The following is a 13,226-nucleotide window of genomic DNA, read 5'->3' on the forward strand; positions in this document are numbered from 1 at the left end:
GTGGCAAGCTGATCAAGCTATGTGCGGAGCAAATCTCTTCTATCTTCTGTCACATCTTTAACCTCTCATTACAAACGTGCGTAATTCCACACATCTGGAAAACTTCAGAGATCATACCAGTGCCTAAGAAACCAAAAATAGATTGCTTAAATGATTTCCGCCCAGTAGCACTAACACCTATTGTTATGAAATGTTTTGAAAAATATATGCTTAAACAACTTGTAGCAAAAGTCAATAACAGCCTAGACCCTCACCGATTTGCATACAAAGCAGCTAGAGGAACTGAGGATGCCATTCTATTGCTTTTGGACCAGCTCGATATACCCAAAACATATGCACGAGTCCTCTTCGTAGATTTCTCCTGGGCTTTCAATACCATACAGCCACATCTAATGACAAACAAACTGAGTAACTTAAATGTAAGCCCTTACTTACAAGCATGGGTTCTAAACTTTTTAACCCAACGACCCCAGTTTGTTAAAATCAACAACACCAAATCGTCAACTCGAGTACTATATACGGGTGCTCCACAAGGTTGTGTACTTTCTCCTGTACTATACACTCTTTACACTAATGACATAAGAAGCATCTATGACTCAGTTAAACTCATTCAATTCGCTGATAATCGGTCTTATTTCAGGAGACGAAACTCAGTATCGAAGCTCGATAGAAGAGTTTACAAACTGGTGCACCGACAACTTTCTAGAACTGAATGTAACAAAAACTAAAGAACTTATAATAGATTTTAGAAAGAAAAAACAAACTATACGTGAACTGCAAATAAACACAACATCTATAGAACAAGTAAAGGCATATAAATATCTAGGCGTTATCATCAACAACAAGCTTTCATGGGAAGACCACCTTGGAACTCTGACAAAGAAAACAGCCCAACGACTCTTTTTTCTATACAAACTCAATAGCTTTAAACTAAGCAAGAAGATCCTTGAGACCTTTTAAGGCGCGACTATACAAAATCTGCTAACATACGGAATAACCTGTTGGCAAGGCAACGCCTCATCTAAACTCTTGCGAAGTCAAGAAAACATCATTAAAAAAGCATCAAAAATTACACTCACAACATTACCACATTTAAAGGAACTTTTTGAACAAAAGTTCGAAAAATCGAAAAAATCTTGGAAGACAACGGCCACCCGCTCCATCAGAACTACGTCAGGTCGTCGCAAAGTGGGCGACTGCTGTCAATCAAAACAAGAACGGAGCGGTACAAAAACTCGTTCGTATCTCACTCGGTCAGACTCTATCACCTCCACTCATTGATCAGGGAACATGAAATGCACCAAGATACCTGTGTGTAGTCGCTGAATGAACTCTTAATGTTGTCTGTTGTATTTATGTGTATTTTTCTGTTGTCTTTATATGAGAAAAGAGTCCTTGTAATCACAACAAATTTCCGTAAGGATCAATAAAGCAGTCTTAGTCTTAACTAAAGGATTTTACATTCTATTTTTTACGGAAATGTTTTTTTCTTTTTTTTTTTTGAGGATTTGAATAAGAGATTGACCCTTTACAAAACAATGAGATCAATTAGATATTCATTATAAGACATCAGTTAGGCCAGGGTCACATCCAACGTCACATTCACTTTCAACTATCCTTTGGTTTGTTGGAACGCTGGATCTATCAACCTTCTTTCTCCATTCATTCTCTGTCATTTGTCATTGATCAAATTTAATTCTGATGTTTTTTCTGAAAATATTGAAACCTGCCTTTTTACCTGCCTGAGTGGACCACTTCGGGGGCCGATTTTGAATTTGTGTTTCTACACAAACTGTCTTTGTAACCGTGTTTGTTTTGGTTTCGTGAGCACTTTCATTACTGTCGTTTTTATTTTGTTGGGACATGTACGTATTCGGTGTCTCAGGAATAGATCGTACATTGATAGTAATATCACCCCAGGATAGTTCTTTGATTTTGTACGGCCGATTCTTCAACTCGTTCGAGATGCCCATGAAGTGCCAGATTCTACTATAAGAGAAAACGCATGATGTCCAAGATTTTCTTCAGATAATCTCTCCTAATTTTCCCCTCTTGCTCATTTAAATCTTGAGCCTTGTTGTCAATACTGTTGCCTAGTCACAGACAAACTTTAAGTTCCCTCCAAGCAAGGGATGTGTGGCTGAGAGGTTAAAACCATTTAGATACGGATTGGCCATCTTACAAGGGGGTTTGAGTTCGAATCCCGACTCTAGCAGGGTTGTGTTTGCTGAGCGGTTGGAAAACCATCTCACAGATTCCCCCCCCCCACTGGTCCACAAAAGAGATTGGATAATTACTAATTAGGTATTAAAAAAAAAACACCACCACCATTATAAACGTGTCCATAACCACTGCATTGAACAATGAAGTAACATCATGTAAGGCTTCAAAAGTATAAAAGTGCATTGCCTTCAGAGATTTAAACAAATCTGGTAAAATTTGATTCAAGCTGGTCTACAGCTTACATTTGATTTCATTTAAGAAAGAATATAGGACATAAATTCCCAAAAAAATTTTTTTTTTAAATTTATGTAATTACAATGTGTAGTTTTACTAAGAAAGTTTGTCCTCAGTTTGATGCCCCCTCATCACTTGATGCCCCGTATGGTCCGTACCACCCGCACATTGCTAGCTATGCCACTGCCTGTGTATCACAACTCACAAGGTGAATAGTGGATGAGCTGTTCTTTATTCTATATTACTTATGAAGCCATTGTAGCGTCCAACCACTGATGGTTCCTTATATGTCGTCATAAGCCACATAATTTTGAAATAATATTTCATGACTAACAACAAAAATAATCTTTATGTGTCACAGATATGTTTTGAAAAAAAAATAATTTTAGTTTTAATCAATTTTCAAACAATATCATAAGACTTTAAGAAAAAAACTATGCATTTTTCTAAGAGGCCACCAAAACATATCCTGTTTTTTAGCGGCCCCCGAAAGGGGAAAAGACGCTATTAGTTTTGTGTGGCCTGTCTGTCCTTCTGTCCCGTTTAGATCTCAGAAACTAGAAGAGAAAATGAAAATCAGACATCACGATATTTTAGATCATTCAAAGTTCTGATGCAACGGCTACTTTTTTCTTTTCCGAAAGTGAACCATCTAATTTTTAAAATTATATATGCAAGTAGTTTTTTTTTAAATTACACCAATTTTCATTGAAAAACTTCAGGGGAGGTAACTTTTTAAAAGGTCATGGACTTCTTCATTAATAACTCAAGCTCCATTCATAGATTCGCGCATTGGTACAAATAAATTGCATCTAAGGTGACAATGGTAAAAGTGTCAATGGATCATTTTAAATATATTTTCCATTTATTAACTAACTCATTGAATAGAAAACTGATTCAAATGTTGTTTTTTTAAAAAGAATTTTGATACGAACTTCGTTTTAGTTATAAGTTTAAAAAATAACAAACTATTTTTATAGCGCGCAGTTTTGACATATCCTCATTATAGGGGCCTACACTTGACAGTCGAAATAAGACTAAATAGAGTCCAGATCTAGATATATTTATAATATAGCCTACATATATTATAAATGTTTTGATAATTTGAACACAATTTTAATTATAAAGGCAAAAACTTATCTTCTGACCTTTAGGGGTGCAGATTTATTTATTATATAAACAATAGTATCACATTAAGAAATGAATCGGATACGAACAGCATAGTAAACCATTACCAGATAACAAAAGGCCTACTATTCATGATCATAACATTAGTCTAGGTCTAGTAATTTTAAGATTAAACGTGTAAATTCATACGAGTTCTAGTCTAGATATAGTAGATCTAAAACTAGGTCTAGATCTAGCTAGATCTATGTCTAGTTTGTATGACAAATGACTAGTGATGGGCAAAAGTTAACTAAAAAGTTGCTAACTTTTAGTTTAACTAAAAAAATTAGTTAAGGCCAAAGTTTAATTAAAAAAAAAAAGTTTAGTTAAAATCCTAGTTTAATTAATTTTTTTTAGTTACAAACTAAAAAGTTTAATTACAAATTTTACAAACTTTTTTAACAGACATACCAATAAATATTTAGATCTATGTAATTTGGAGAATATATGTAATAAATAATAGAGAGGAGAAATAACTAGAGGGTGCACAGGTCACTAGAAAGCCTTTTGACCTTTACCCTATAATGGTCGCTATTCCTGCCAATTCAATGTATTTGAAAGGCGAGAAAAATAAACGTGTTCATTATATTCTAGTATTCTAGCAAGTTTCTCTGCTTGATAAATCCTGATAATTCCTTGCTTCTATTGATCTACATTTTGTTGCTTTTATTTTAAACACCAGTGTGTTCCTGTATAGCTGCAGACAAAGAATTTTGCTTTACTATAGATCTAAAAGAAATGTCGACTCTTTCTATTTTATTTTAAAACTTTTTACTAGTAATAAGATCTAGAGTTAGAGTCTAGTGACGTCTAGTCTATTAGTATTAGAATTAGTCTATTACTACTATTAGATCTATAGTCATAATAGTCTATATTTAATTATTTTAGTCTCTTAGTCTTAAGTAGAGTCTAACTCTTAGTAGTCTTAGATCTATATAGATGTAAATTTAAAATTATAAGTCAATAATATAGATCTATTAATTGAAATCTATATCACTTTACTTTATTAGACTAGACTAGAACTATTAGTTTAGAGATTCTACTATTCTAGAATTAGAGTCTAGATTTGATTATTAGATCTAGATATATTATATCTAATTACTTATTATACTAAGACCTAAGATGCATAGATGATAGATCTATAATGACTATAATACTAGACTAACTGTATCTAACTAACTAATAATAGTCGTCACTATACTAGTATACTATTACTAGATCTAATACTAAATTAACTAAATCTAGAGTTCTAGACTAGATCTACATCTACTTCTATTATAATTATACTTATATCTACTAACTAGATCTATTAGACTAGATCTAGTATTAACTACTATAGAGTATACAGACATAAATACCCATATCTAGTTATAATCATAATTATCATAATTATAATTCTAAAATCTCTAGCTAGATCTAGAGTTACTAAGATATCTACTAGAGACTCTATCTAGATTTTAGATATAGTAGTAGTAGTAGTAGGCCTAACTAGTATTTCTTAGATTATTTTTTGATTAAAATATTAGGCCTAATTATTTGATCTAGGTCTAGTAGCTAGATTTAATTCTAGATCCAGGTTATGTTTCTGATCATTTCGTTTGCAGAAGATATTAGATCTAGATCCAGAATATTCTAGAATCTAGGTCGAGTTAGTTAGAGTGCAGTTTTATCATTACTTCTAAAGGTAACTTATATTAGAACTTGGACAATTACTTCTAATTTCTTTCTATAATAGTATTCTAATTCTAGTGATTCTATTAAGATCTACATCTATCCCATAAAGACATTTAAATCTTGTTTCATGTGCACAAATAAATGTTTATTACATTTTGCTAAAGAGATTGGTTGTGCTTTATATTTTTCATGTTTGGCTGTTTCGTCCTTAAAAAAGGTCAAAATAGTTTGTAAAAGTTTAACTAAAGTTTCTTAGTTTAGTTTAACTAATTTTTTCAATTTGTGATTAACTAAAAGTTTAATTACTTTTTTTAGTTCAAACTTAGTTTTAGTTTAACTAAAAAAAATTTAGTTTAGTTCCCATCACTACAAATGACAATGGAGATATTAATGTTTATTTGCGAGGGGAAAGTCTTGAAGTAGGTCAAGAATCTTTTTTTATTTCGTGATGCCAATTTATATAGTTTTTAAAAAGAATAAATCTTTTCAGCGGCCCCCGTACGGGGAAAAAGCCGCTATTAGGTTTGTGCAAAATGTCGGTCTGTCCGTCTGTCCGTCTCTCACACTCAGATCTCGAAAACTAGAAGAGATATGAAAAATATTATTTCACCATTAAATACGGCTTGAAAAGTTTAGGTGCAACGGCTACTTTTGGTTTTCTAAAAACAAACCGTTTAATTTATACAATTAATTATGCAAGCGATTTTTTCATAAAAATACACCAATTCTAAAACAATAACGTAAATGTAAGGGAGGCAATGTTACAATATGCTAACAAAGATGGACAACCTATGTGTAATTTCAGTATCACTAAGTCAGATACTTTTATAAAATGTACTAGAAATGTTTTCAACAAATATAAATATTATTAAAGGTGTTTTTTTTCTGGTCAACTAGCTGCTAAAATTAAATGAAAACATTTATTTTTGTTTATAAAGGCTAAGAATGCACTTTGTAAATATCACGCAAATTTTTTAAAATGGCTTTTTATGCAGCGACTTTCGTGTAGTAGCGCAAAGCCCGGCCTTGACATGGTGCTAAACTAGTTACTTACACTTTTTAAAAAAATCAGATTTTATTTATTTTTTGTTTAGTGCCCTCATCAGAAAAAAAAGGTTTATTTTTGTGCGTTTTGTCTGTCGGTAGGTCTGTCTGTCACAATTAGATAAAAAAAAACTAGAACTCTAAAAGCTATTGAAAATCTGATTTACCCTTTAATGTTCCTCCCGTAACATCTCAATAGTTTTAAGTATCTAAAATTGATTGTTCCGGATTTTTTTGTGCAAAACTAATCAACGCCATCAAATGTTTATTTGCTCTTCTAACTTATATTACATTCAATTTCCATGCTTAAACGTTGCAAAAACACATTATCAATAATATGTTGTTCCGTTTTTTATGTAAATAGCATATTAATGCTATATCAAAATCTCTATACTGACTTATATTTCATTAAGTGTAAAAATGTTCCTGATATTGTTTTATAAAACATGAATTATGCCTATTGATTGTTTGAAATCGCATAAATGACTAATATTACACTTATATAATTTGAAAAAGCGTCATTATAATTTGGTTATCGATATCAAATTGTTCCGTATTTTCATCTTTAAACAAATTTTTAAAATATCGACAATAGGTTGTTCAGGGCTTTAAAAAAAAAGTAATTTACTAGAATTGATTACTGAAAATTACTTTTTAGACATTTAATTTTCTTGCTGAAACATAACATAGAAGTTTTGTAATCGATAAAGAATGTTCCGGATTTTGTTTCTTACAAATCGTCGCCAGAAATTTCCGAATTTATTAAAAAATCTACTAACGCCAAATAATTGTTTGAACTCCCTCTTCTAATTAATAAACAAATAATCTTCTCATTTACGAAATAATGTTTTTACGGATTTTTATGAAAAATATTTTAACTCACTTCTCTCTTACAGTACATTTAACTTTCTACCTAAAACATTAAAAAATCTAATTATCGTTAATATTATGTTCCGATTTTTAAGGAAAACAAAATCCAAACACCAAAGTAAGGTATGAAAATCTCTCCACATGGCTGTAGTACAACTAATTTTTATACGAGACCATCCAAAAAATGTAATTAACGGTATTACATTTATCTCAAATTCACCAATGTCTATGCTTAAATATCTCGTGTAAATAAAGACATTTTTTATGGTACCGGTACTAGCCTATTGTGAGGTAATGGAATTTTTTTTCTTTGACGTCATATGAATGGACTCTTTAAATGTAATGCTAAAAGAACGCACTCTGTGCACCAATGTCTATTAACCCTCGAAAAATTGCTCGTATTGATGAAAACATATTTTAGTCTAACTAAGCCGTGTGACGTAGTGTTTTTTTTCCTTTGACGTCATCTGGAATGAATTCTTTAAATGAAATGCTAAAAAAACGCACTCGGTGCACCAATGTCTATGAACACTCGATAAATGGCTCGTATTGATGAAGGCGATTTTTAGTCTAGCTAGGCCGTGTGACGTTGTGTTTTTTTTATCCTTTGACGTCATATGGAATGAATTCTTTAAATGAAATGCTAACAGAACGCACTCGATGCACCAATGTCTATGAACACTCGATAAATGGCTCGTATTGATGAAGGCGACTTTTAGTCTAGCTAGGCCGTTTGACGTAGTGTTTTTTTTTCCTTTGACGTCATATGGAATGAATTCTTTAAATGAAATGCTGAAAGAACGCACTCGGTACACCAATGTCTATGAACACTCGATAAATGGCTCGTATTGATGAAGGCGATTTTTAGTCTAGCTAGGCCGTGTGACGTAGTGTTTTTTTTTCCTTTGACGTCATATGGAATGAATTCTTTATATGAAATGCTAAAAGAACGCACTCGGTGCACCAATGTCTATGAACACTCGATAAATGGCTCGTATTGATGAAGGCGATTTTTAGTCTAGCTAGGCCGTGTGACGTAGTGTTTTTTTTCCTTTGACGTCATATAGAATGAATTCTTTAAATGAAATGTTAAAATAACGCACTCGGTGCACCAATGTCTATGAACACTTGATAAATGGCTCGTATTGATGAAGGCGATTTTTAGTCTAGATTTTTTAAACTAGATCTAGATTTTTATTACAGTATATCTAAATCTGGATTTTTATTCTAATTAAAATTATTTTAGAGTCTAGATCTTGAATTTCTAGATGTAGTTTAGACTAAAATAGACTAGATTAAGATGTAGAATTTCAATTTCTAAACTTAAAGTATAAAAAAAAGTGTAGATTTTCATTTCCAAACGTTTTGATCAATATTGCAATGTTATAATATACTAAAACTAATGTACTATTTTTTTTATTTAATTTAAATTTACGGCAAATGAATCTTTGAAACATTATTAGTTTTGACCATCAAAATTATATCACCTCTTGAATATTATTTGCGAATATGCAGATCCGACAGGGATCCGACTTCGACGGGGTTTTTAAACAAACTCTCTTTGTAATCTTGTTTGTCTTTATTACATGTAACATTTTATTAATTTTAAATGTATGGATAAGGTTAATAATAATTATTTTAAAAAATATAAGTGTACGCTAAATGAATGTATAGAGATGCTGTGGCTGATGGGTAAAGCACTTGGAACCGGAAGTCAATTGTTGGAATCCTGGTGAAGACTTCGGGGGCTGATTTTGAGTTTGTGTTTCCACACAAACTGTCTTTGTAACCTTGTTTGTTTTTAATATTGTTTGAATAGTAGTCTTAGATTTTTATAATTGTTTATGAATATTCTTAAATTATTTTTGGATATTGCCATATCGTGAAGCCGTTTTAGTTTCAAAACCTCATCTGAAAATGCCGTCATTCAGAGTAGAACATTGGAATACTTTCTACTAGTGGCAATTCGCTAAAACTCTAGAAAATACTCCTTCACATACCAGCGAGTTTTCGTAACAACACATTTTCAATGTTTTTTGTTTTAAAAAAGGTTAAATTATTCTATGTGAATGTTAGCTTTAACGGGTATTTTAAATTACATTTACATATCAATATATTAGCATATGTAGATAAAATAAACTATAATCAAAAGCCTTATTACCTATTTAGTTATCAAATCAAACTTTTACGCGCGCAAGATCTAAGGAAAATAGATACCTTCTAATTACAGTAACAGAGTAAGAATAAAAAAAAATAGAAAACTGGATTCCCGAACTTAAATTCTATAGTTGTTTCTGTTCTTAAATTAGAAGCAAGCTAACTATAATTTGTCTTTATTAGTTTGCCAGCTTTAATTTTGAAGAAATGTTTTATTTGTTTTGTTTCATTGCCCTTTAGTTTCTTTTTTCCCCCTTTATGTCCAGCTTCCCCTTACCTCCCCCAATTGTGACCAGCGCCCCCTTCCGCCCCTTTGGCTCCAAGCGCCCCCCAATTTTACGAAAACGCCCCCAGGGGGGCGCTATCCCCCCGTTGAAGACCACTGATGTAGAGGCAGATATACAGCAGCTTAGAGTCTGGGCATGAAGACGTAAAGCCCAGGATAGATCAGAATGGAAAGACGTGCTAGAGCAGGGCAGGACCCTTCATGTAATGCCACTGGGACGTATGGATGAAACCGAAGGGGACGTTTTATTAGAAATTTTTTTCGGCATAAAGCAGATGTTCTAAAGAAATGTTTGCAGTGTTTAATACCGAATATTGCTTCCCTTATGATTAAAGGATGGCAAAATACAAAGGTAAAACTAAAGAAAAGTGTCTATATCTAGAATAAAAAAAAAGTGAATGTTAAAGGTTGATCAATTAGATGATTCTAAAAAAAACTAGGGGGTTGTCATTGTAGTAAAAGAAATGGCCAAAAAGTGTGAAAGCGGGTTTGTGTGGAAGGGTTTCATCTAAATAAATAAACAATTTTAAATTGAAAAGTCGAAGAGAAGTCAGGGGTTTTAAGTAGGACTTTCTTTTTTTTTCTTGTGGCCATGAGCACAGGGGAGAGAACGGAGAAGTAAAAGTGATACTTAAATTCATAAGCCAAAAGCATGTGTATGTTTTAAGATTCCTAATCTGAGTCTGTAGAGCTTGTGTTGATCAGAAGATTAATTGCGTGGTTCTGTACAGAGTAACAGACTTACAGACAAGACATATACAATAAAATACATCAACAGGTGTAAATCAAATATAAAAGTTAAACCCGGAACGGGAAAGGTCTAATCTCAGTCACTATAGCAAAGATGTCACTTCTATGAAAGCCTATCCTCAAGTGTCTGTTTATCTATATCTAATCTACAGTCTCGCTTTGAATTAATGTATTGTCACAATTGTGCGTTCACTAGCAGTGACCTAAAGTGTTGGGGAGTGTGTTTGTGTGTGTGGGGTATAAACTGGTCGTCTTAATTCAAGTGAAAAGTCTATGTCAGAAAAAATTACGGTGCGCTGGGTGAAAAAAAAATAAAATGGGGGTTCCAGAGAGAATTAAAAAGGAGAAGGAGAGAGACAAAGAGAAAAATAAAAAGAGAGAAGGAGAGAGACAAAGAGAGCGGTCTCTTTCATTCCTTTGCAACAGATACTGCTCAAAAGTATGTGTTGGAGATAATTAAAATGTGACAAGTTTATTGGAATAAAAAAACAAGAAAATATATTTTTTTTTTAAATATAAAAAAGCTTATATTAAGCTATGTTGTATCAATTAGTTTGGATCAGTCATGTAATTAAATTTGTAATAGCTCTAGACTAACAATAATAATGTGTGCGATTAGAAATATTTTTACCAATTGATTTGTTTAGAGCAAATTTAATGCTCTTATCTTTTCCAATACGCTATGATCCTTTTACTTGTCTGTACCATTTGGTAAAGGGTTGGGGAGAAGGGGGTATCTTTGTGAATATTACCGTGATCGCTTTTTAAATGGATTTATTTTAAAAAATATAAAAAGTTGAACAACCTGGATTCGAACTCGAGGGCTCCAGCCTCCTCAAGCCAACACACTAACAAGTGTACCAGAGAAGTGCTTATGAAACAAAATACAGACAGGTAGACAGAAAGCTTTGGAAGAGGAATATTTCGGCCATAATAAAAAAAGCCATAAGAACAAATCAACTGGCGAAGCCAGCTTGTAATGCTTGTTTACTATAATTGTAAGCTATTAATACCTTAGAAGACTATGAACTTGTCATCATGTATATGTTGTAGCCTTTTGTTATGGACTTGAAGCACACTAAAAAGCAGAATAAATAAACGTAAAACAAGTTTGCAATGATAATCGTAATGATGATTAATGAAATTTACTTTTAATACAACAATAACCGAAACATTACCATTCTATGTGCAATAAAATAGTAAATCGCAATGACTTCTTTTTGGATGGTGGAATTTGTTTTATCATACAAAATAAAAATAACAAGAAATGATATGATTTAAAAAAAAACAACAACACCTGTGCCACTTTATGCTCAGATGCTTCTTAAATTATAAAGATAATTTAGGTTTGTAAAATTAAAATGTATAACTAATTAACACAACACATCCTTTAAAAAAACGAGAATGATAAAAAAAAATAATTTGTAAAGAATAGGAAAACGGCACCATAAAAAACAACAACCTGAGACCCATTTTTATGATACTTATATGTACTAAAAAATTATCCTATTAAAATATGTGTGTTTAATTTGAAATCCACTAAGCATATACCTGTAATATGTCAGGTTACAGAATAACGCACAAAAAATAAATAGCTCTATAATATTTAGCATTATAAACACACTCACGCAGTACAAGCTGACAAATTTATACTATCCTGAAATAGTTGCGATTGATCAAAATAGCTAGTCAGTTTAAAGTGAAGTGAATTTTTGAAGGACTACTTGCACTATTTCAAAACACGCACTATCTTTAAGAGTACATTTCAAACACTGATGAAGGCAGAAAATAGCACGGCTTGCTAAAACGACTTTTAGACTGCCTTTTTTTGTGACTACATTTCTGAAACACTATTTAATGATTTCTTAAATTGTATTTCTATTTTCTAAAATTATACACACACTAAAAAATGCCCTACTGTTACTGTGAATCTAAGAGCTAGAATTCTAATTTGTAGTTTGACCATGACGACATTCTCTGTTTTTTTTAATAAGCCTTCTCAGCTCTTGATATACTGAATTCCTAATCTAGCCCTTAATTATCAAAATATTTATTTGTTATCATTTCACAAAAAATAATTAGCTTTTTAATATGTTGAGCTAACGACTTTGATTTTTGGTTTTCTTGGAGCAAAGCTTAGTACCTTTAAACTTGTTTCCATAAATAGAAAGAAACAAAACTACTACAAATTAGTCCCCGTGATTGTTATCATGTTCATTTGAGGCTCTGAGCCTAAACAATGAAATCAACATAACAATTTTAAGGTTTATACGTTTCGAAAATAAAAAAAAACCAACATGTAATCTAAATCCACTAATATTTCGTTACAATTTTAATTTCTCTCACGCAGCGAGGTTGCTAGGGTCGTTTTCGACAACTGCGGTCAACTCACCTCTACATTAAACCTCCCTCCCACCCCTACTCCCCCCAAAAAAATGAAACCTCTTCCACTAAAATTTCTTGTTAGTTTATTTATTCAGTGATAGATAGAAAACTATCAATATGCATAACTAAGACTATCTTTGCTACAACTTGTCTGACTAAAGAGGCCAAGATATGAGTGCATGTATGTGTCACAAAAGCAATTTGAAGCGGGTCTTTCCAAATCAAGTCAAAGTCTTGTCGGAAAAATTATGATGCGCAGGTTATAACCCCCCCCCCCCCCAACAAAAATGGGGTTTCCAAAGAGAGAGAGAGAAGGACAGAGAGAAGGCTGTGAAGTATACTAGTTCACGGGCTAAACAAATTTGTTAGGTTGATGGTTATCGTGAAGAAGAAGTGGGTTGTTCCGCTATTAGAAACAATATAAAACCTCGGAACA

The 13,226-nt window shown here is 32.3% G+C and overlaps 1 protein-coding gene across 1 annotated transcript in view; it reads right to left on the bottom strand.

Moving 5' to 3' along the window:
• LOC106060216 (retinol dehydrogenase 16-like) overlaps positions 1–12,016 on the bottom strand; it is a 123,565-nt gene extending 111,549 nt beyond the window's left edge. Inside the window, exons 1-2 of the mRNA XM_056022099.1 lie at positions 11,957–12,016; positions 11,419–11,483 (exon numbers count right to left, since the gene is read on the bottom strand). The gene's annotated coding sequence lies outside the window, so the exon portion shown is untranslated. The remainder of the gene's footprint in view (positions 1–11,418; positions 11,484–11,956) is intronic.
• Positions 12,017–13,226: the final 1,210 nt, after the last annotated feature.

The sequence above is a fragment of the Biomphalaria glabrata genome, chromosome 2 (genome assembly GCF_947242115.1).
Source record: "Biomphalaria glabrata chromosome 2, xgBioGlab47.1, whole genome shotgun sequence".
Taxonomy (NCBI): domain Eukaryota; kingdom Metazoa; phylum Mollusca; class Gastropoda; family Planorbidae; genus Biomphalaria; species Biomphalaria glabrata.